The sequence below is a fragment of the Panthera uncia genome (genome assembly GCF_023721935.1).
Source record: "Panthera uncia isolate 11264 chromosome A1 unlocalized genomic scaffold, Puncia_PCG_1.0 HiC_scaffold_17, whole genome shotgun sequence".
NCBI lineage: Eukaryota > Metazoa > Chordata > Mammalia > Carnivora > Felidae > Panthera > Panthera uncia.
In genome coordinates this window covers 71,449,632-71,471,542 of record NW_026057577.1, presented here as the reverse complement: position 1 = coordinate 71,471,542, position 21,911 = coordinate 71,449,632, and the positions used below count along the sequence as shown (strand labels likewise).

The 21,911-nt window shown below is 36.6% G+C and overlaps 1 protein-coding gene across 3 annotated transcripts in view; it reads left to right on the top strand.

The window, feature by feature from the left end:
• Positions 1–21,911, top strand: part of KIAA0825 (KIAA0825 ortholog) — a 385,194-nt gene that overhangs the window by 79,284 nt on the left and 283,999 nt on the right. The window lies entirely within an intron of this gene.

Genomic DNA, 21,911 nt, shown 5'->3' with positions numbered 1-21,911 from the left:
ATTGAAGTGGATACCAAGGTTTGTAAAATAGTCTATCTAGAAAAGAGGAGTTGCCTCTAAATTTTATAATGATCATTGTCAGAGAAGGCTATATTGTAAAATTGTTTTATTGTGCCTTTCTATATATTTTTTCCAAACTGTACTGAAATCACTTATAATCATTGTTGCAGTTCTTTTTGTAGCACAGTAAAAGAGTGATCCTTCAGCTATTTGAAGAGGGTATATTTTTAATGGATATTTTTCTTATAATTTTTCTTAGTCGTGGTTATAAAAGCCATAAAGTTCACAGTTGTTGGTATGTGAGTCTAGTTAGTAGAGCCTGGACCCTGAAGAGAAATAGGAAGACACAGCAGTCATAGTCCTTTTAAGACTAAGTAGCCAAGATCTAATGTGGAATCAGTATGTAAAAATGAGAAGAATCCTTACCCGACTTTATAGACAAGCTATTACTGCACAGATTTGGTTGGAGCTTTATGTTCACTTGAGATCCCTATAAAGAGACTTGTGTTGTCTTTATTGAACTTGAGCAGTTGGCCTTAATATCTCATTATTCAGATTAAACCTATGTTAATTTATACAGTCTTTCTATGTTTATTGATAAGTGATAATCTCATATTTTGCCTTGTTTCTATGGCATACAGACAAAATATAAAGCATACGTCCTTTATATTTTTATGAAAGGAGCTTGTAGGGATTTGAGTTATAGAAAAATGCATACCTTCTTGACACTATGACTGTATCTAAAGACAGAACTAATGAATACTAAATTTGGTTAAGATCACTCAGTCATGAACCAATGCGAGTTTTTGTTTTGTTAAATTTTGATCGTGTGACAAGTTTTCTGAGACACAAAAAGGAAACCAGAAATCAGACAGATGATCAAAAATATTAAATACCCTGATAAGGTTTGCATCCTTGTGGTTTTCTCTGCTATCCTGACGGTTCTTTAAGGTTCTGTCATTTTCAGTCAACAGAGAGTACATGTGATCAGTGTATCTGATAAACTTGTCAATGCCTCTTTAAAGCAGGATTCCCCAACCTATTCAATTCAGGCCCTGCCCCCCCCCCCATTTCAAGTATCATCTTGATAAGATAGCTATGTCACAGGCATCTGTGTATAGCCAGCTCAGTCTACAACTAATTTGTGCAGGAAAAAATTAAATCAGGAGGTAAATTATTTCATGATTGCTCATTCCCAACAGAGTTAGGCATCATTCTGAAGAAAATATCAAATAATTGGTTTCAGGCCGTGTCAGACACATGCAATTCCCTTCTCTAATGGCTGTGTGTGGTAGCACCAGGCCTCAGGGGTCAGCAAAGAACTGGAAATAGCTTAGTGCCAGGCACGGCAATGGAGAGATGGAGCACATAGGAAATGAAGTGGCAATAAGTGCAATCCATAGGGGAAATGTGCTTCACTTGGAGTTTAATATATCGGTTCACAATCTGGCAGGAAGCCATGCAACAATTGTTTACCTTTTTGTCAGCATCTGCATCTGTTCTGTTTTGTAAACAGCACTTAACTCTCCGTCGGTAAATGCCGGAATCAATAACAACTGTTAAGGGATTTCCTAGCCCCCCCCCTTCTTTTTTTTTTATATTCTATAACAAATGCACACTACAAACAATGTTTGCCTTAGATTAACAAGGAACAGACATTAACAGGGTCAAAGGGATTTGGTTGGGAACATTTTATAGCTTCTTGGGTTTACAGTAATTATATCTGTGTGATTTGAATGTATTTTGTAACCTATCCAAATTAAACTGTTAAAAAAAATGCTAGCAAGCAGTAATGAAGATGATTTTTTATAATTATCTTAAGTACTGTGTATAGAAAACTGCTGGCACTGTTTGTAATAATTTAGTTCTGTGCAATATTGTGTATTACAGCTGCTATGCAGAAATATTAAGTTGCCTTTTGCAGTTTTAGGAAATTAGTGATTATATCCAGCAGTACTAATTATTTTAAACATACAGTTATTAAAAAAAAATTACACACCACAGTGAGACATAAAAAAGGGTCGATCTGTGACTAGTGCCTATAAAACTAAATATATTATTAGTAAATGCAAAAGAAAGAACAACTACTTTTAAGTTCACTGTCTTCAGGGACTGAGTAGATGAATGTTGTCATAAATGCAGGATTGTTACAATAGTTATGGCATCACTTAAAAGTGAATATCACCAAGATCAGAGGAACACATTATTACTAATGGGATTTATGCATAGATCTCCCCATGCACCACTTTGAAAACTTACTCCTTAAAATTTCCCCCTGCACAATTGCTAAGTTGCCTTGCTTTTGGTTTATTAAACTACTTCATATCTGATTGAACCCAAATCTAATTTTGTTTTCTTCTATTTTTACTTGTATAATAAGCGTTAAATCTTAGACTTTTCTAGTAATTTTTGTCAAATGTGTGACTTCTTTGGATTTTTCATTGGTTTACCATAAACCAGAAATAAAATTGAGGAATTATTTGATCAGGTCAGTTAGTCAAGATTTACATTCCCTTGTCTTTTTTTTTTTTTTACTTTATGTGTTTTATGACACTGTGGAGTGAATTTTTTTACTTTTTTTGCCAATCATTTTGCTATTTCACTTGTCTAAATTATTTTGGCCAACATTTTTTTTAAAGTTTGTCATATTTTTTTATTAAATAGATCCAAGTAGAATTTAGAATTTGGAAATTTGGATAATAGTATCTTTCATACTCCTACTGATACAGAAACTATTTTGGCTTCATTTTCTTGACTGCATATTTATTTATTTCACTTTCTGTCACTGGGTATGATATTAATATATGGTAATATACATACAATCACAAGTTAGATGTACATTGTAAATTCATTGTTATCACCCAAAATATCTAGATTTTCATGCTTTCATCACCATCAGAATTACAATCCAGATTTCATAAACTGGCACTTCAAACTCGTTTATTTGATTGAAGGTATAGCATGTTTTGAGGCTTAGAAACTAGAGATGTGCCATTGAAAACCATAGACAACTCTTAGAAGTCAGCTTTTCCCTTTTATAATTACTTCCTTTACCAAAGTCTCGTGTTACCGAATATCTCTATAAATTTAAAGAACGTAAGAATGAAAGGCTTTAGCTAAGGCTGTTTGTGCTTTGCCTCTTGAACATCTGTTTGACAGGAATTAATGGCTCGCTTTTGCCATTTCATGTTAAATATTTTAAATCACACCCTAATCATTCAGTATACAAGTTTAAAACTCATGATTGAAATTTTCATACCCAAAATCAAAACGTTCAAAGTTTTATTGTTCCTGAAATAATCAAAATGACTATTCTGCATTTATGTCAGCATAAAAGTTAACTATGTCTTAGCAGAGCTTGAAAAATTTTAGTGGTGCTGTCCTGATGGAATGTGTAAGGCACTTACTGGGAGATGGGTGTTGTCTATGAATCATTGGCTAATTTTTAAAAATTGATTGTTAAAGGTAGCCCTTGTTGTATTAGGTGAAAGCAGTAATCATTATTCCCTAAGCAAAGGGAAAATTAAGTGCTAATTAGTAAGTTATGGAGTGTGCAGTAATACTTAGAGGGTAAGCAGAATTTCCCCACTGGTAGCAAATGCTATCTGGGGACAATAGAGTCAACAAATTGATTGCTGATATCTAATTGTGTTTTTCAAATCCCGCAAAGTACTAACTATTAAATGTCAGGAGGGTTTTCATCTCCATGGCAAAGTTTCTGTATTGAAACCTTAGCTTGTAATAAAATTTGAATTTTATGCTATTATTTTAAGAGTTTATCCTACCCATGATTATTTACTTACATGTAGCATTCTTATTCATTAGACCTTTTCCTTCAAGATCTTGAAGTCTCTATTCAATTATAGTTTTATTTCCTTTTATTTACTTAAGATGAAACTTTGAAAAAAAGATATATGTCATCCTCTTTATATTAATTTTATAACACTTTGAAGGATATTAGCTTTCATAGTCATCAAATGAGAATTGCTAAGTTGTTTATATTGTCACAGTTTGAAGATCTAATCTTTATTGGTGGTGCAATAGAGCTAACATATTTTATGCTCTTAGTTATGCCATAATGTAGATTCGATCTTGAAAATTAGCATTTAAGATATTTTAACTTGATGTCCACACAAAATAAAGATTTGAATACTGAGATTATCTTTTAAATATCAGGTAGACACAATTCTAAATGTTAACTTGATTTGTAATAAATATAAATGAATTATAAAAAGGCAGCTTCTGTTAATATAGTTTTTGATTTCTCAGGGAAAGAACAGATTTTTATTTTTTCCATAGTTAAAATTTACACACACTAAGATAAAATCTGATCTCCATGTTGAATCACTCACAAAAATAAGATTGTTCATCTAATACCAGCTTGGAGTTACTCGTGCCACTTTGTGATAAAAACAAAGGAGCACAGCTGCTTCCCCGATTTATCACAAGCCTTTTGGAGCCTTCTAGCCTCCAAGTGAATTCCAAGCATGTAAGTCTCACTTTGGCAAACTGGAAATCTTGGCTCTTCCAACAACTGTAAATGGCTGCTTTCCGATCCTCTTGCCTGGCATGAGTGAAAGCAAACTCAGCTGAGATTAAGAGAGGGGCTTTACAACTTTCACTCCAGCTGATTGTCAGTTATCTCTCTACCCATTGGAGACAAAGACCACAGGACAGCCCTCAGCTTGCAGGAAATTCCCATTTCTTGCTCAAATTTACTTTTCTGTTACTTGAAACCAAAAACTTTGGAGAATTACAATCTTATCAATAAATGCCTTCTCTAAGATACCTTAAGGACTCTGATAATACTCTCTTTGTTATTTGTTAAAAGCAGCCCTTCTTTTAGACCTAATTGAGCTGATCTGAGGTTCTTTCTTCCTTAGGCCCCTTTGAATTTCAGGTACATGTTTATGATCATAAGCCTTAGTACACAGGCTAGAATCCTAGGTGTCTTCCACATCATGCCCTTGTAGTACCCTGTCCTTTTGGTCTAAAGGTGATGAAGTCTGGCTCCAAGATATCTGGCTCCCTGGAAGATGTCGAAGGTTGGAAAAAGCAGAATAGATGATTCCTCATTAGGAAGATACACATATTTGCCTTTCAAGTGGCAGGACTTTCTTTCTGAACCCTTGGGAGAAATCAGAGAGGCTCTTGAATTGGTCTTCTCTGAAGACAACCAAGGAGATGAAGAATGCTTAAGGCATGAGCAAGAGCTCAGAATCAGGATTGAGACTGTCAGATAATGGAAAAGTGGTGTGAGTGCAACGGGAAGCCTAGAACACAGGTGAGACAGGGACATGCATCGTGGCTTATAGGACAGTGGAGTCTCACTAGGGGTCTTCCCAGTTAAAATAGAGAGTTCAGTTTGGTGTTTTGAGAGAGGAGGTGGGGCCAGAGGACAGGTGGCTCCACATCCAAAATGAACGCCAGGAACATTTCTGGCCTAGACTTATATTGTGAGGACAGAAAGAAAGAGAGAAACTAAGGTTTGGAAAATGTATTAAAGTATTTTTACATTTTGTTAAGCTTTTTTTTTTTTTAATGGTTATTTATTTTGAGACAGAGAAAGAGAATGCATGCAAGTCTAGGGAGAGGCAGAGAGGGAGAGAGGGAGAGAATCCCAAGCAGGCTCTGCACTGTCAGTGCAGAGCCCGATATGGGGCTCATTCTTAAAAACCCTGAGATCATGACCTGAACTGAAGTCAGAAGTCGGATGCTGAGCCGACTTAGCCACCCAGGTGCCCCTCATTTTGTTCAGTTTTGAGGGCACTTTTATACATGAAAGCTATGCTAAATTATATATTTCATAAACGTGGATCTGAAATTTTTTCTAGGACACAGTTGTAGATGTTGTGATATGGAATATTTGAGATCTGAAATAAAGTGGAAATAAAGTGATCCACTGACCCACTGCTAAAGCTGCATTTCATTAGAAATGGTCTTACTACTTTAAAAAACGATCAGAGCAATGAATTTTTATTTTAAAAATTAAAACATAAAATACATATTAAGAAGAAGGTCAAAAGGGGCGCCTGGGTGGCTCAGTCAGTTGAGCATCCGACTTCAGCTCAGGTCATGATCTCGGGGTGTGTGGGTTCGAGCCCCACGTCAGGCTCTGTGCTGACAGCTCGGAGCCTGGAGCCTGCTTCGGATTCTGTGTCTCCCTCTCTCTCTGCCCCTCTCCCGCTCATGCTCTCTCTCTCTCTCTGTCAAAAATAAATAAACATTAAAAAAATTAAAAAAAAAAAAAAAAAGAAGAAGGTCAAAGTCACATTTCCTTCCCTCCAATCCCAGTCTCCAGGATCACCACTCTTATTCACACTTTGTTCATACTCTAGAATTTTTCTATGCACATGTAAAAATTGATATACAAATTTATATTTTTCAAAATGAGATCAAACTAGACATATTGTTCTGCATTGTGCTTTTTTCAATTAAAATTTCATGACCTCCTCCCGTGTCATTGCAATTTGGTTTGGCATTCTTTGCAGCAGAACTATATTCCCTAATAGAGATGTAGCATAATTGATTTGCATATGGCTAAATTTAAATTGGTCTTATCAGGTTGTTGGCTCAATGGATTTAGAAAATCTTAATTTTTTTTCTCCCCCAAAGCAACATGCCCACTTTTAGAGAAATATGCGTACATACACACACGTGTGTGTTTAATCAAACATGCATGTATGTTTAAAATGTATAAATTAAACAGTGATAATCTTTTACCCTCTCCACCCCTAACCCTAAAACCCTAAAGTAATCCCTGTTTTACACTTTAACGTGTGCCCTTCCACATTTATGTGTGTGCATGTACTATATATGCACATTCTACAAATTCCTCTGCAATTTTTTTTTAATTTACTATATCATGGACCTCTTTTGTATTAATATGTACAAAATGATCTGTATTATTCTTTTTAGGGCCTGCCACCTATTGTGTTTATGATTATGTCATTATTTAATTAATTAACTAACTCCTGTTGATAGATATTAGGGTTTTCCCAGTTTCTTTTTGTTTGTATGCTCGTGTGAGTATCTTTTGAAGTTTTATTTCTAGAAGAGACATCGGTGAGCCAAAGAAAAAGCTAATTAAATTTGGTATGTGAACTCAAAATAGCCCTCCAAAATCAATAGACTTACTGGGTTTTAACTACAACTATTCAGAAGCATAAATATCTAAGTTGATGCATGAATTCATTTGAACATCAGATCATTATGACTTTTTTTGAAGTGTTAAAATTCCTGTGCTCACCTGCCTCCTCCTGGATTATCAAGGCTATTGCTGTCTTGTCAGCTGTCTTACTGCTGCCAAAAAAGGCCCTCAGCAAAGGGATGGGGGTGTAGGAAGGACACTTAATGCTCAGTGTCTTGTAGGGGGCTTTGCAGCTGGAGAGATGTGGCTTTGCATTCCAGCTTTGCCACTTGACAGCTACATGGCTTTGGACAGGTTGCTTATCTTCTGTGAGCGTCAGTTTAGTCTGTAAGATGGACATGATAATAAAATCTACCTCATAGTATCTAAGTATTAATATAGATGTACTTAGTGTTTGGCACAAACTAAGCATTTTGTTATCATTATTTTTTTAAGTTTATTTATTTATTTGGAGAGAGAGTGAGTGAGCAGGGGAGGGGCAGAGAGAGAGGGAGAGGGAGGATCCCAAGCAGGCTCTGCGCTGTCAGCACAAAGCCCAACGCAGGACTCAAGCTCAGGATCCGTGAGATCATAACCTGAGCTGAAATCAAGAGTCAGACGCTTAGCTGACTGAGCCACCCAGGCACCCCTTGTTATCATCATTTTAAACATATACATGTATACATACATAGCATTAAACTGAAAATGTGACTTGTCATATATTAATATGGTGTTCCTAAATACCTATACATGACAAAGGGCTGCTTATTTGTTACTTTTGTCAATTTCTCATTGAATAATTTTGTCTTCAGAATCTTTCATATAATATTCTCTGGAAGTGCTATATTAACATTTTCCAATTTCAAAATAAGCAATAGTAATGAAATAAGACTAAGTTAAAATAATAGATGCATGTAGATTCTCTCTTTTTTATCCTCTTGATTCCAACCATCACTGTGTTGGAAGGGCTACCTGATGTAGGTCCTGCACTGATCCCCCCCATTGGAGCTTGTGTATTTCCAGAGCTAAATGCCTGCTCAGCTGGTCCCTGGGATGGTCCACAGGCACTCCAAATACAGCATGGATAAAACAGAACTCCTCTTCATTCCCCCTAATCCCTGTTCCTCTTCCCCAGCCCAAGTTAATGTCACTAATAATCACTCAGGCAGAAACCGTGACTCATTTTCCCCTTCTGCCCATCTCCCCACCGTCAAAAGAATTACCAAGATTCTTTAATTTGCCGTGTCACCTAAATGTTTTCAAGTCTATCTACTTTCCCTTCTTGCCATCAAGGCCTGATTTCGGTCTTCATCATCTCTCATTTGGACTGTTAAAAAAAATCTTTTTTATTGGATTCCTTGCCCTTATTCTTGTATTTTCTGAAACATCTGACAAGCACATGCCACTCCCCGTTGAAGGCCCTTCACTGGCTCCTCATCACTGTCAGCATACAGCCCCAGCTCTTCAGTATTAGAAACCAAGCCTTCCTTGACCTAGCACCTGCGTTCTCCAGCCTCATCTCGTGCCTCTACACACCTCATATTTTTCACTCTCTGACAACATGAAACTGACAGCCCCACTCATGCTGTGCTCTCTCTCACCTCCTTACCCTCTTCCCTTCCCTTCTTTGCCTAATTCCCATCGATCCTTTATGACAGCTCATGTGTCATTTCTTCCAGGAAGCTTTCTCCGAGCTAGAGCCCCTAATCCATACTCCCACAGCATCTCCGTATGCCTTTCTCAAAGCTCTTAGCATATTCTATTAAAATATCTAATTAGGGGTCTGTCTCCCCATATGGACTCTAAGCACCTCAAGGGCAAGTATTATTTATTTTCCTCAGCACCCAATCCACTGCCTAGCACACAACAGGAGTTCAGTGAATATATTTTTTTAACTGCATCGTTTTCTTGAAATAAATCAGTGTCCGGAGGTATAATGTAGGAGACAACTTATCAACTTACTAATTGAGCCTCTACAATATTTTAAAAATATTGTGCTAAGATGAATGGGGATTCCAAAAAGTATAAGACCCACACTTCCTATATAGATAGAGAAATAAAATGCGAATGTGAAAAGCTGCTGGAAGTTATGCAGACAAGCAGTTGCAGAGCTCTGAGAAAGTGATTCCAGCAGGTAGGGGTCCCTTCTGCTGTCCAGGGTGATGAAGATGACAGATGATATGGAACTGAATTGGTTGCAGGGTGAGCGAGATCTGGAGAAGCAGAAAGCGGGAAGAGTTGAGCGACAGTGTTCACTCCCTGGTGCTTTCCTATAATGCAGAGTAGGGGATGTATACAGAGTAGAGGGTTTATTTGGAAGGCACAACAGTAAGAAGAACACCCGGGCCTGGTTTCTCAGGTCTTCTGGCTTCTCCCATCTCAGCACTCAATCCCAAGACTTCCAACAAGATACCTTCTTCTGTTCCTACTCTCGATCACCCACTCACACCCCCAGCTCAACTCAGCAGTAGCTAATAATATTCCTTTGGAGAATAACTACTTTCCTTGAGGCAATCTTTTCTGAAGTTTGAAATCAATTTAAAGTCTACTTTTATTTGGTGTCTTCAAGTACTTTCAAATCTAGGGCTAACACCTAGAGAAAGGGTGAGAAAGACTAACCCATCAAGCCATATGTGAGGGAAAAAGCATATAATACCATATTAAGTTAATTAGCAACTAATTTGTCTCTTTAAGTGCATTAGGAATTCATAAAAGGGAGGTTTTACTGTGAGGGAGAGCAAGCTGGCAAAACTTCACGAAGAATATGGCCTTGAATTTGGCCTTGAAGGATGAGTAGCCCTTGTATAAGCAGATGGAAAGAGAAAGAGGTTCCCTTGCAGTTCAGCAGTACCAGCAGTAGGGGTTACTGTTTGAGACAGTGAAGAGTACTGTGACTGGCACATAAGAGATATATGTAACTGATGAAGGCATTAGCCAGGACTCTGAATGTGCAAGTGACAGCTTTGTTCTTCCATTCCTCATCTCTACTTTTTTTACAAAAAAAAAAAAAAAAAAAAAAAGCAGGGAGAGAGAGAGATGAGCATTTATTTAAAACTAACATGGTAGTTCACACAAGAGAAGAAAGAGCTAAACATTTAAACCTCTGGAAAGATAGGGATTGGAGGATTTCTGGAAACCTGAGCAGCTGAAACTTCGCTTTCTAGTGTATTGCATTATCTGTCGCCTGGGTTCCTCCCCACGAGGTGTTGTCAGACTAGTGGTGATTCCACTCAATAGAGTATGTGCACCCTAGGAGCTTCCTGCTTACGTCCCAACATCTTCCCTTGTACTTCAGTTCAGAAAGTCTCAAGGAAAACCTCTGCTTGGCCAAGGGATCATCAGCTTGTTACCAGAAGAAGGAGAAAAGTGTTAGGCAGACAAAAACTAAGATGCCAAATAAATGGTGGACTGAATGAGTGATGAGATATGTAGCATGAGGAAAGGTTACAGGGTCTTGAAAAACAGTCATTGATGTCTCAATTATACATGGTCTTTGTTAAAGTTTGTAGAGCAGCAAAGTAACTAGAGAGAGCCACTGAAGAAATAGAACTTGTCCAGTAATAGATAAGATTACCTGAATGGGGAGAAAGATACAAAGAAACCACCTCGAAGACCATTTTTATCTCGCCTGCCCCTTTTTAGCTCTGCTTTCTCCCTTTGTGTGTCAACTTATCCGTGACTGTTTCTCTCTTTCGCATTCTTCCTACTTGTCCAGGGCTGAGGTTGTCCCTTTCTGCAAAGGGATAAGGAGTTAGTATTTTAGGCTTTGCAGGCTGTACAGCCTGTGTCTCTACTACTCAACTCTGCACTGTGGCACAGGCCAGCCACAGACAATAAATAAGTGAACCAGTGTGGCTGTTTCAATGAAACTTTTTATTTATGGACACTGAAACTTGAATTTCATATAATTTTCACATATCATTAAATACTCTCCTTCTTTTGATTCTTCTCTCATCCATTTACAAAGGGAAAAAGCCAGCTTAGCTCACAGGCCATACCAAGACAGGCTATGGGCCAAATTGTCCACAAACTATAATACAGTGTTCTCTGTTTGAGAACATTGCCTTCTAGTCTCCTACTGCCTTTCTCTTTTTCTACCTACTCCTGCCTTTCTTTCTTTTTCTTCACACCCAGCTGCCAACAACCCTGTACCCAAAAATGCAATGCAAGTTGAATTCGAAAACACTGTGTTTATTGAACAATTTCATTTTTTATTATGATATAAAAATCAAATACATATAAGATTTGCTTGTATATCAAAAAACAAAGTCTAGTTGTTTAATTTTCATGTATTTGTATTCACTTTTTTTTCATTTAGAAAATGTTCCCAGGAAACAAACCCTAACAAGACAATAGAGCCCAGCATTGACCATTTATATCAAAATAGGATGACCATCGACTCCTGATAATTTCTTCAACTAGTTCTTTATCCTTGCATTTTTCTTCACTCTGAATTTTTCTTATATATTGAACCTAATGCTTTTCTTCCTGCCTGAACTTAAATAAAGGGGGATAAATTTATTCTGAAGAGATGGGCATGGCCACAGGAGCTGATGGTGATAGATCTGAGGTATGACTCTTGTTAGTCACCCCTGTCTTGCTTTTAGAGAGCTTACTCTATTCCTCTGGGATGGGTCACCATGAGTCGTATGCTACCTGGTACCTAGTGCATTATAGGCACAAGGGAAATCTTTGGTTGAATTAGCAAGGGAAACCCACTTAAAGGTAGTTTCTGTAGTTCGTAGGTCTTGAGGAAGACTGTAAAAGATGATATCTGCTGCCAAGGTTCTCCAAAGTCCTCTGTGAACTTTGAGGGAAATATGACCTTGCCTCTATGTCTGGATAACTATTTGTCAGGTGAGGGGGGCAGCTAAAAGTGTAAACTTAACCACAAAATTTGCTGTGTGCGGTGCCATCGCACCTGGGAAATGGCATCCCGAAGTCTAGGACCTGCCCTAGTCTGTTAGAGTAATGAGCTCATGACTACAACTTCCTCGGTTGGTACAAGAGATTGCTCTTATCACCGTGGCTATCTCTTTCCATAGTAATTTTAACATACATTCATAAGCATTATAATTTGCCTCTTTGATAAAAAGTGTGAAGAGAACCTTAGTCTTTATTTTTTAGTATAAAAGAGGAAAAGTGTTCAATTTTGAAAGGTTAGAATTTAATTAGAAAATATATTAGGAGGCGCACAGACTCAGCAGGTGCCTTGACTTAAATCCATCTTTTTGATGATGGCATGATTTTTATCCCAGTGCTAAATTTTTAAAATTAGTTTCTAATATGTTATACTAAGAGTCGATAATGTAACATCTCTGTCATGGTATATTCCTTTAAAAACGAAATATCAATTCTCCAATACAACCTTAGACAATAGTAAAAATGAATTGTTAATTTAGTTTAAGGTTTTTCTATTGGTTAATTGTTGGTCATGGTAATAGAAAGTAACACATATGGTGAGAGATATAATTAACTGAACTTTAGCAAAATTTGAGGCTAAGAAAGGGATATTAGGAAGATACTTCATTAATGATGTGCTATTAGCATACAGTACTTAGAATTTAAACCTCATTTCATTACACTAGAAAGGTCTTTTTATTAAGCTGTTCTGTGAGAAGGTCAGCATATCTAAGTATTTATAACTGGGAGTTAAACTAGCCTAAAACAAAAGCCAGCTGAGAAAATATTCAGAAATTTGCCCCGGGTATGGTTCTCAATTTTGGCTGGATTCAAATGTAAGCCATTCTTAGATTAGCATCTTCAACTCCTGGTGGCCACATCAGGAGTCAGATATTCTCTCATGTTCTCAGCCAAAAAAACAAAATAAGAAAGGTAGAAAATAGGAGAGGGCTACAAGCATTATACCCTTGGCATATGAGCAAGAAGTCCGATCCCTTGTTAATGTAATACTGACAGCTTTTGCCAGAGAAGATGGAATGGAGTGTGGGAGAATTTGTTATCATTTAGGAGTACGTTTAGGTATCATCCAGTGGAGCCAGTGTTGGCTAGGGAATAATAAAGGGTAATAATAGAAGCAGTTTCTTTTCAGTTTTTCTCATTGACCCAGAAGAATAGCTTCAAGGTGACTCTATCCTCGTTAGTCGGCTAGGTGATTCTTGATATGGGAAGGAAAGGGATATTTGTTTGTTGTGTGGGCCCCTCCAAAGGGAACAGCAAACCTCTCTCTCATGTGGGAGCTTTTGGTGGGCTGTGAGGCTTTATTTTAAGTGCAGCAATTTTCTCTGTCCATATGTCTACCTGCCTTTAGATCATGAATACTGATCCTGTCAATGGATATAAAATTAAGTGTCACAACTACCTGGGCCCAGAACAGTCAGAGAAAAAAGATATAAAAAATGCAGATGAAGTATATACTAGCAACCCAGTTTTTTATAATAGAATGTTTCAGTTGTCATATACGATTATCTATGCAGTGGCCAGGTAGTGCTCATCTGTGTGTTTGTCTAAGTTCCTGAAAGGATGGAGTATTAGTTATTCCTCAGTTTATTCCCTCACCTTACCCAGGACCTATGTCACAGAAGTCAGGAGGGTTAGCTGTCTGTGTAAATGTTGAGACCTTTATTTTATCACACGGAAAGTGTGAAAAGATTTTAAGGTAGAAGCTAGACTAGACTTATCCTTCTTGCAAGGGAAGTAGAATTTTTAGGGGCTATAGGTTCCCATAGTGGGAGGGATCTATGGGGCCTACTTCTCATAAAGTCAAGCAGACCAAGGCAGAGGGCCTCAAGCTGATCAAGTAGAACCCTAAGGCCTTGAAGGATCTGGGAATCTCCCAAAGCTGTATGCAAAACATTATTTCTATGAACATGGGTGCCTAACTTAGATTCTAAAAAAGATGATGCCCACACCCACACAAAATCAAAACCCCCATATGTGGGTTTGAAGAACCCACATAGCAAAGAAGCAGTGGAAGGTCTTAGAGTGGGCTCCCATGCAACTTTATGAGTGTTTAAGCTTAGAGATGGTTGAGTCCATTTAATAACAGTAATAAGATCTCTGATATGTTTCTAGTTCTTTCTCCTCTGAACATTTCCTGTTCAAATTGGCATATAGTAATTAATGTGAAACTCATTTGATGTTATTTTACTAAAGAACCATGTTTATGGCAGGGAGAAAAAGCTGAATAAAATGAGTTAAAAGCAGTTGGTTTTGTCTCTGATACTCAACAGTATGTATAATTCTGGTCATTCATTCATGTAGGCACTCTGATGAATAGTGGGAATGCAGTAATGGGGAAAAAGGATCTCTCCCTTGAGGAGATTAAAGTTTCAGGACACGTCTCCCAAACTTATAATTACAATGTGACATAGTAAGTGCTAAAATGAAGGTATGTGTGAGGTAAAATAAGAAAGAGCATGTAGAAAAGGAAAGTAAGTTGGTGTAGGATCTGAGGGCAGGCTTCTCAAAGGAAATGATAATAATATCTAACATTTATACAGGACTTACTACCCCTCAGTTACTGCTCTGAGATGTTAACTCAGTTAAACCTCATGCGCTGTTGAGTCATAGAAAGACTAAATAACTGTCCAAAGTCACATGGCTGGGAGAGGGTAGTGTCAGGATTTGAACCCAGGCCATATGGCTCGTAATTCCACATGTTAGCTACTCCACTCTATTACCTCCTGTACTTCAGGTAGTGGTGCTATGAACAGTATTCCATATAATAAAACATGAGGGAAAAATGGAAGTGGGGAGAGACAGAGAGACCCAGAGGAGTCTAACTTCCAGTTTTTAAGAGTTTAATGTTTTCTGATTTCCAATTCAGATTCATTAACCTTTACAAGAAATTTTTTTTAACTTTTTTGTTGTTGTTGTTGTTTTTAAGTAGGCTTCCCACCCAGCGCAGAGCCCAGCATGGGGTTTCAACTGACAACTCTAACATCACAGCCTGAGCTGAGATCTAGAGTCAAGCTCCTAACCTACTGAGCTACCTGGGCACCCCTTTAAGATTTTATTTTTAAGTAATTTCTACACCCGTCATGGGGCTCGGACTTACAACCTGAGAGATCAAGAGTCGCATGCTCCACCTACCGAACCAACCATTTCCCCAGATTCATGAACTTTTATGAGGCTCAGCTTTCCCTATAATTCCTTCTCCATTGTCTCACCATAAAGAAGGGTCCCGATACTTATCTCTGGGGCGTCGAAATTCCCACACATTCAGCTTGTGTTGAGTTGCATTTTCACTTCACTTCAAAGATAAACACTTCACCCTTTCAATCACATATTCAGTCTCTCATCCATTTACTCAGTTCATTTTAAAGTTTTACCCTGTTTTGGGTGGTAATATGGAAGCTTCCTGACGAGATAAGAAATAATGAATTCAGTTTGAAAACTAAGGTGGAAATACTCCTTTCTTAGTTTTATTTCAAATATTTTCTGGGGCGCCTGGGTGGCTCAGTCAGTTAAGGCTACGAGTTCGGCTCAGGTCATGATCTCACATCGGGCTCTGTGCTGACAGCTCAGAGCCCGGAGCCAGCTTCAGATTCTGCGTCTCCCTCTCTCCCTGCCTTTCCCCCACTCACACTCTGTCTCTAGCTCCTTCAAAAATACATAAACATTTAAAAAAAAAATGTTTTCCTACTTGTATATATTTGAAAAATAACTAAAAGTAAAAAAAAAAAATAATGCCAAAGCAAAAGGGGAAAATAGCTTAATGCCTGTAGGTTGTCCATGATTTTCCAGGTTCTTATTAGGCTAACATGACAAAGAAGATTCCTTACACACTCGGGGACATAGTGTGTGCATTCTTTCCTTCCCCTGCTGTGTGGCTCCATGGAGGCAGGCGTAGGCGCTCCGGGAGGCACAGTGCTCATTCAGGCTTCTGGAATACGACAGTGTGCTCCAAAGTCCCACCTGCTCTCAGGAAGTGACTTGGGTACGGGGAAAAGTACTGCTTATTATTTGTTCCCATGTGGTCCCTGCTGACTTCTTTTGTAATATTGTTAAAAAGTTTTCTTTACTGAAATAAATATATTCCATTTGGATTATGCCATGAATTTCATCTGCAATAATGAGCCTTCCAGTAGCTTTTGTGTGTTACCTCTTTTTTACATCATTTGTCTGGTGGCACCAAGAATACGCCTCACTGAAAATGGATCCATTTACGGTCAATAATAAAGTGGCTAGTGTTCGTTTTTCTTGGGAAAACTAAAATGTGCTTCTTTTATCCTATTATACTGATCCACCAGCTTCAGATTATCTGATTTTCAAGCTTCTCATTTTCTCCTGTATCTTAATGCTATTATTAACAAGAATTCTGTTGCTAATGGTTTTGAAAAATAATATGTGTTCTTTCAGCAACTACCTGTACTTTTATGGTTTGTCTGATTTAGCTGGACTTTGATAATTAATCCAAATAACTCCTTTGTTGTGGATCAAGTGTGAGGAGCCCTAATGTTTCTCAAGATTTGTTTTCAATTTCCTTAATTTTGCTATCAGAGAATGGAGTTAAGATTCTAACTATTAGTCACTAGGTGAAAAACACTTGTAAGTGTAGAGTCTATAGTCTATATTCTTTATGAGTGATATATCCATATATATGTATACTATGATGCATATGTATATATATGTGTGTGTATATATATTTGAAGAGAGAAGAGAGGTTTTTTTATTAATTTTAGAACAATATTTCTATGAATATCTGTGCATATTTTTTCATGGTGAGATATTTTTCTTAAGTATACTCTTTTTTATTTATGTATAGTTGGCATACGATGTTACCTAAAGTATATATAATTTATTTTTATTTTTATTTTTTTTAGAGAGAGCGTGCGACCTAGGGAGAAGGGCAGAGGGAGGGAGGGAGGGAGGGAGAGAGAGAGAGAGAGAGAGAGAGAGAGTCAGTCCAAAGCAGGCTCCATGCTCAGTGTGTAGCCCAACGCAGGGCTGAATCCCACAACCCTGAGAGCATGACTTGAGCTGAAACCAAGAGTCAGACATTCAAAGTCAGACATTCAACCAGCTGAGCCACCCAGGAACCCCTAATTTTATTTTTGTTAACACATACAAAAGATCCTATTTTAGAGTCAGTTTTATCAATATGCTTTATCAGGTTCCCAGCTCATAATTGAGTTTATATATATTTTGCACACATTTTCTATTTTAGAAATAATCTTCAAATTTCTTTTGTCTAACTAAATATTAAAAAAAGTGTATATAATACTGTATTTATTTATGCATGTGTTTGTTTATTTATCTATTTATTTATTGACTCAATCTATAGTCATTGTTTTGAAGAATGCATTTCAGGAAGAGGTATAAAATCTTTCCTTGTTCTGAGACAAACCTACCTACTTCTAGGACCTGTGGAATTTCATACATTTATTTTTTTAACCAATTTGTTTGTTTGTTTGTTTGTTTGTTTTGTTTTGTTTTTAGTGCCCACTTTGTGTAAGAAATTATGCTATGTTCTTGAAATATTATGATGAATACACTGGAAATAATCTTGGGCCTCATGGAAATCATTTCACATTTGTGATGAATGTGCTATAAAACCACAACTATTCTTTGGGTGTTTTCCTAGGAGCATTTCTTTTGCCCAGAGCAGATATGTAAGATATGCTTTTAGAAATTTCCTACCATTGTTCTATATTTCCTCCAGAAATTTTTAAAAAATCAGAAATCAGAAAAAAGGGAACATTTCTCTTTTAAGTCATTGTTTTATGCAATAGCACCTCTTTGCTTGACTTACTAAGACCCCAAATCCCCAGATTTTCTGATGTCCAGAGAGTAGTTTTCTACCATAACAGTTTTTAACTAGACTTCATGGACTCCTCAGGCAGTGGTCTCAAACTCCAATAGGTGGAAAACTCAATTGAGACACTTGTTTAACAGGCGTCTGGTGATGGCCAAGGAATATATATGCATTTTTAACAATTCAGGAGGTCCTGGACCACAGTGCCCTGTGAGAGCCATAATGGACTTCAGGTGGTTCTGTTTAAGCCCTGAAACAATGACTACATAGATTTTTTTCTTTTTTCTTTTCTTTTTTTTTTTTTTTCAATGAGAGGGTCCATAGGGATTTAGGAGACTTTGATTAGTTTCTCAAAGGGGTCTGCAGAATACTATGATGCTATTAGGAGCAGTAGTTTACAAATGGAAGCAAATACTGGTAAAATCAGTCACAAAGCCAGCAACAAGAACCCTCTGCTAAAGGTCTAACAATTGGAGGAAAGACTACAAGTCAGATATAAATACTCAAGTAGTTCTGTAATCTAAACCAGTGTGCCCTATACAACACTGCTGTTTGAGAACATCCCAAAAGTTAATAGATTTGTTGGTAAGCTGGTGTCTCAAAAAAGTTTGAGAAACATTGTTTTTTTTTTAATTTACATTATTATAAAAGTAAATAGATTTTAATATGCTAATTTGCATTGTGGGACTCTTTAAGTAGCATTTAGTATGTAGTGATTCCTAAACCTATTTGATCATAGAATCCTTGTAGAATGAGGTTTGAGAAGTGCCCTTTGATGAGGGACAGATATTCATCTTTCAGTGGAGCATATAAAAAACTTTTATCCTAACTCTGTCATGAAGAAAAATTTTAATTGTGTTCTAAATACTAAATAATAAGAAAGCAGGGAATCATATTTTAGAAAAATTTTTATTAAAATAATATGGGGGAGGGGGGAAAAACCCTCAACATGGACTTATTCATTGTTAGTTAATGGTAAATCAAAGTCTTACCCTAAGATGCAAATGTAACCTTTGTTTATAATATTATTAGGATTTAGAAGAATTTTATATTTTTTAAGAATCATAGAACTCATCCTATAATAAACTGACAATCATTATTTCAGGTATTTTATAGCAGTGATTGGTGGACAGCTAAACATATTTGCCTGTGGATAAGCCCGTATGCCCAAAGTTTCTTGAAAGAAGACAGTCATATAATGTTTAGGAAAAAAATAGATAAAAGGCCAGATTAGTTTAGCAGGGAAGATGAATTGATTGTATTCAGGTAAGATTTTTCTGGGGAGGTGAGTTGGAGGAGAGGACAAACAGAATGGTGAAAGAAAGAGGAAAAAAAGATTAATTGACTGAAAGCAAAAGTAAAAGGGGAAACCCTTTCCTAATTTTGTTGACAGTGAAGAGTCTGAGAAACAGAAAAATATATATGTGTAGGCAAATAGAAATTATGAGCTAAGATGTGATGAGTAGAACTCTAGTCCTGGGAGATATTGTAGGGAAAATAAGACAAGTGTGGGCTATGCTAGTCCATCCTTTGTGTTTAATTTTGCTTTAAATGGACTTCCACAAAATGAATTTATCACAGAATTATTTTTCCATAAATTAAGAACCTTCACAATAGCCCTTGGGAGAACACTGAGCTAATAGTAATAGGAAATAAGGACTACTAATTAATGGACCTCTACCATAATCATTGCTTCTTGGGGACAAAAATGATTAGATTTAGGTCACACATATTTTTCTGTCCTCTTTCACTATGAAGTTGTAAAGATGCATTGAATTGAAAAGCCTTTAGCACTCAATATTGTTAAATTTCTGCAGTACAAGATTATTCTAAATCCAGATCATGAAGGTAAGACCTCTTCATATGGAATCCTCAGGCCCTACATAATTTTTTTTTCATGTTTATTTATTTTTGAGAGAGAGAGAGAGAGAGAGAACCAAGCAGGGGAGGGGCAGAGAGACAGGGAGACATAGAATCCAAAGCAGGCTCCAGGCTCTGAGCTGTCAGCACAGAGCCTGACCCGGGGCTTGAACCCATGAATCATGAAATCATGACCTGAGCCAAAGTCAGACGATTAGCCGACTGAGCCTCCCAGGTGCCCCAACCTTACATAATTTTTAAACAAGTAGCACTGTTAGGTTAGAGGGTTTTGACCCCAAAGATGTTTTAGGAAGGTGTGTGTTTCTTTGCTTACTTTATAAACACAATACTTGTAATGAGAATGGAGCTACACAAAGCCTTCTTATTTTTCTAGCTAAACTATTAAAGAATGAAGAAGAATTCTTCAAGTCTGAAAATTTGGCTTATATTTAGTTCCAAAGGAACACCTTTAAGATTTAGAAGGTTAAACCAGACCCTTCAACCACATGAGCAAAGCCTAAAAGAAATGAAACAGGCAAAATGAGAGTCAAGCAACAGCTAAATGATTCACAGTATATTTATTCTCTTTTCTTTTCATTTTTGGGTCATGATTTTCATGGTAGAATCTTAGTTATATGCTGATCATCCATGTTTGTGTTCTCTGGCATGCCTGTGGGTGAATGACAGGTGTGAGCAGGGCTGTTTAGAGGTAGACTTTAATGTATGTGGGCCTAATATCAATTTAGAGATGAAATAGTTTTTGTAGGCACTTGTGGGTTTTTTTGGGTTTTTTTTAAAGCCTTGCTTTACTCTTCAAGAACAGGACTAAATTCCACTGTTTAAATTGACTGACAGGGTCTCTCTCAAATTATCCGCAGAGGTACCATGACATTTTTGGTCCTCAGTGAAAACCTCTATCATATGGTTACAAGTCTGATGCCAGAGTTTTAAAATTTAACTGAAATGAAGTGGATTACCCATTAAATTGTCACATGTTTGGAACCCTCCTTTTAGATCCATGTGATGAAGGTAAACTTTTTCACATGGAATCACCAGGCCTTACATTATTTCTAAGAGACTTTCCACGTGTTTTCTCACCAAAGGGATTGTATGCTTACCTTACAAGAGTGCAGATTTTTCAATTTGTTATTAAGCCTCAAGACAGTTCTTAAATGCCATGTATGTTTTAAGAAGTGACATTAATAAAGAAGAATTCTTTAAATCTTTGAAAACTTGGTCCACAGTGTCATTTGGTGAGGTTAGTTCTCTTCTCCATATGCTTGAAGTTTAAGATATTTTTCTGTATTCAGATGGTAGTGTGATGTAATTACAAAAGTAGAAAACACTAATTATAAAAGGGAAAAATCAATCTTTATTTATTTTAAGTTGTTTTGTTCTTATGAAAGCAATAGATATCACAATTACTTAGACTGAAGTTATTTTTAAACATGATTTCATGAATTATGTAGTCTAGATTTAACAATTAGGTTGCTTCTTTTTAATGATATAGGAGGAATCCTTCTAAGGTCTTGAAAACTCCTTTTGTCTTGTCACTTTTTATTTTAAGTTAAATTTTTATTTTAATTTCATACTTACAAAAATTATCCAGATTCATCAAATGTTAATAATTTACCACATTTCCACCTTTGCATTCACTGTCTCTGAAAACTTTTTTTTCCTCAACTGAGAATAAATTACAGATATTTGTCCTTGTATACTTCACTATATTTCTTAAAAACAAGGGCATTCTCTTTCATAATCACAGTATAGTTATCCATATCAGAAAATTAACAATCATGAAATAAGAGCATCAGATTGTAGACCTTACTCACATTTTACCAAATTATCCCAATAATGTTCTTTGTAAAAAAAATAAAATAAAATAAAGTAAAGTAAAATAAAACACTAATCATGCATTGATTTCTGTTGTCATGTCTTTTTAAACTCCTTTTGACTAGAACATTTCCTAGTCTCTGTGTTTCATGACATACCACTTTTAAAGAGTACAGACCAGATGTTTTCTACACTTTCTGTCAATTTGGGTTTGTGATGTTCCCTTGTGACTAGATTCAAGTTGTGACAGACTTAAAAAAATAAAATTGTATAAGATATGATTTTACAACAACAAATCACCTTCCTGTTTATAACTCTGAGAATCAATATAATTATTTAGTTGTCATATTTGTATCAAACAATACTCAT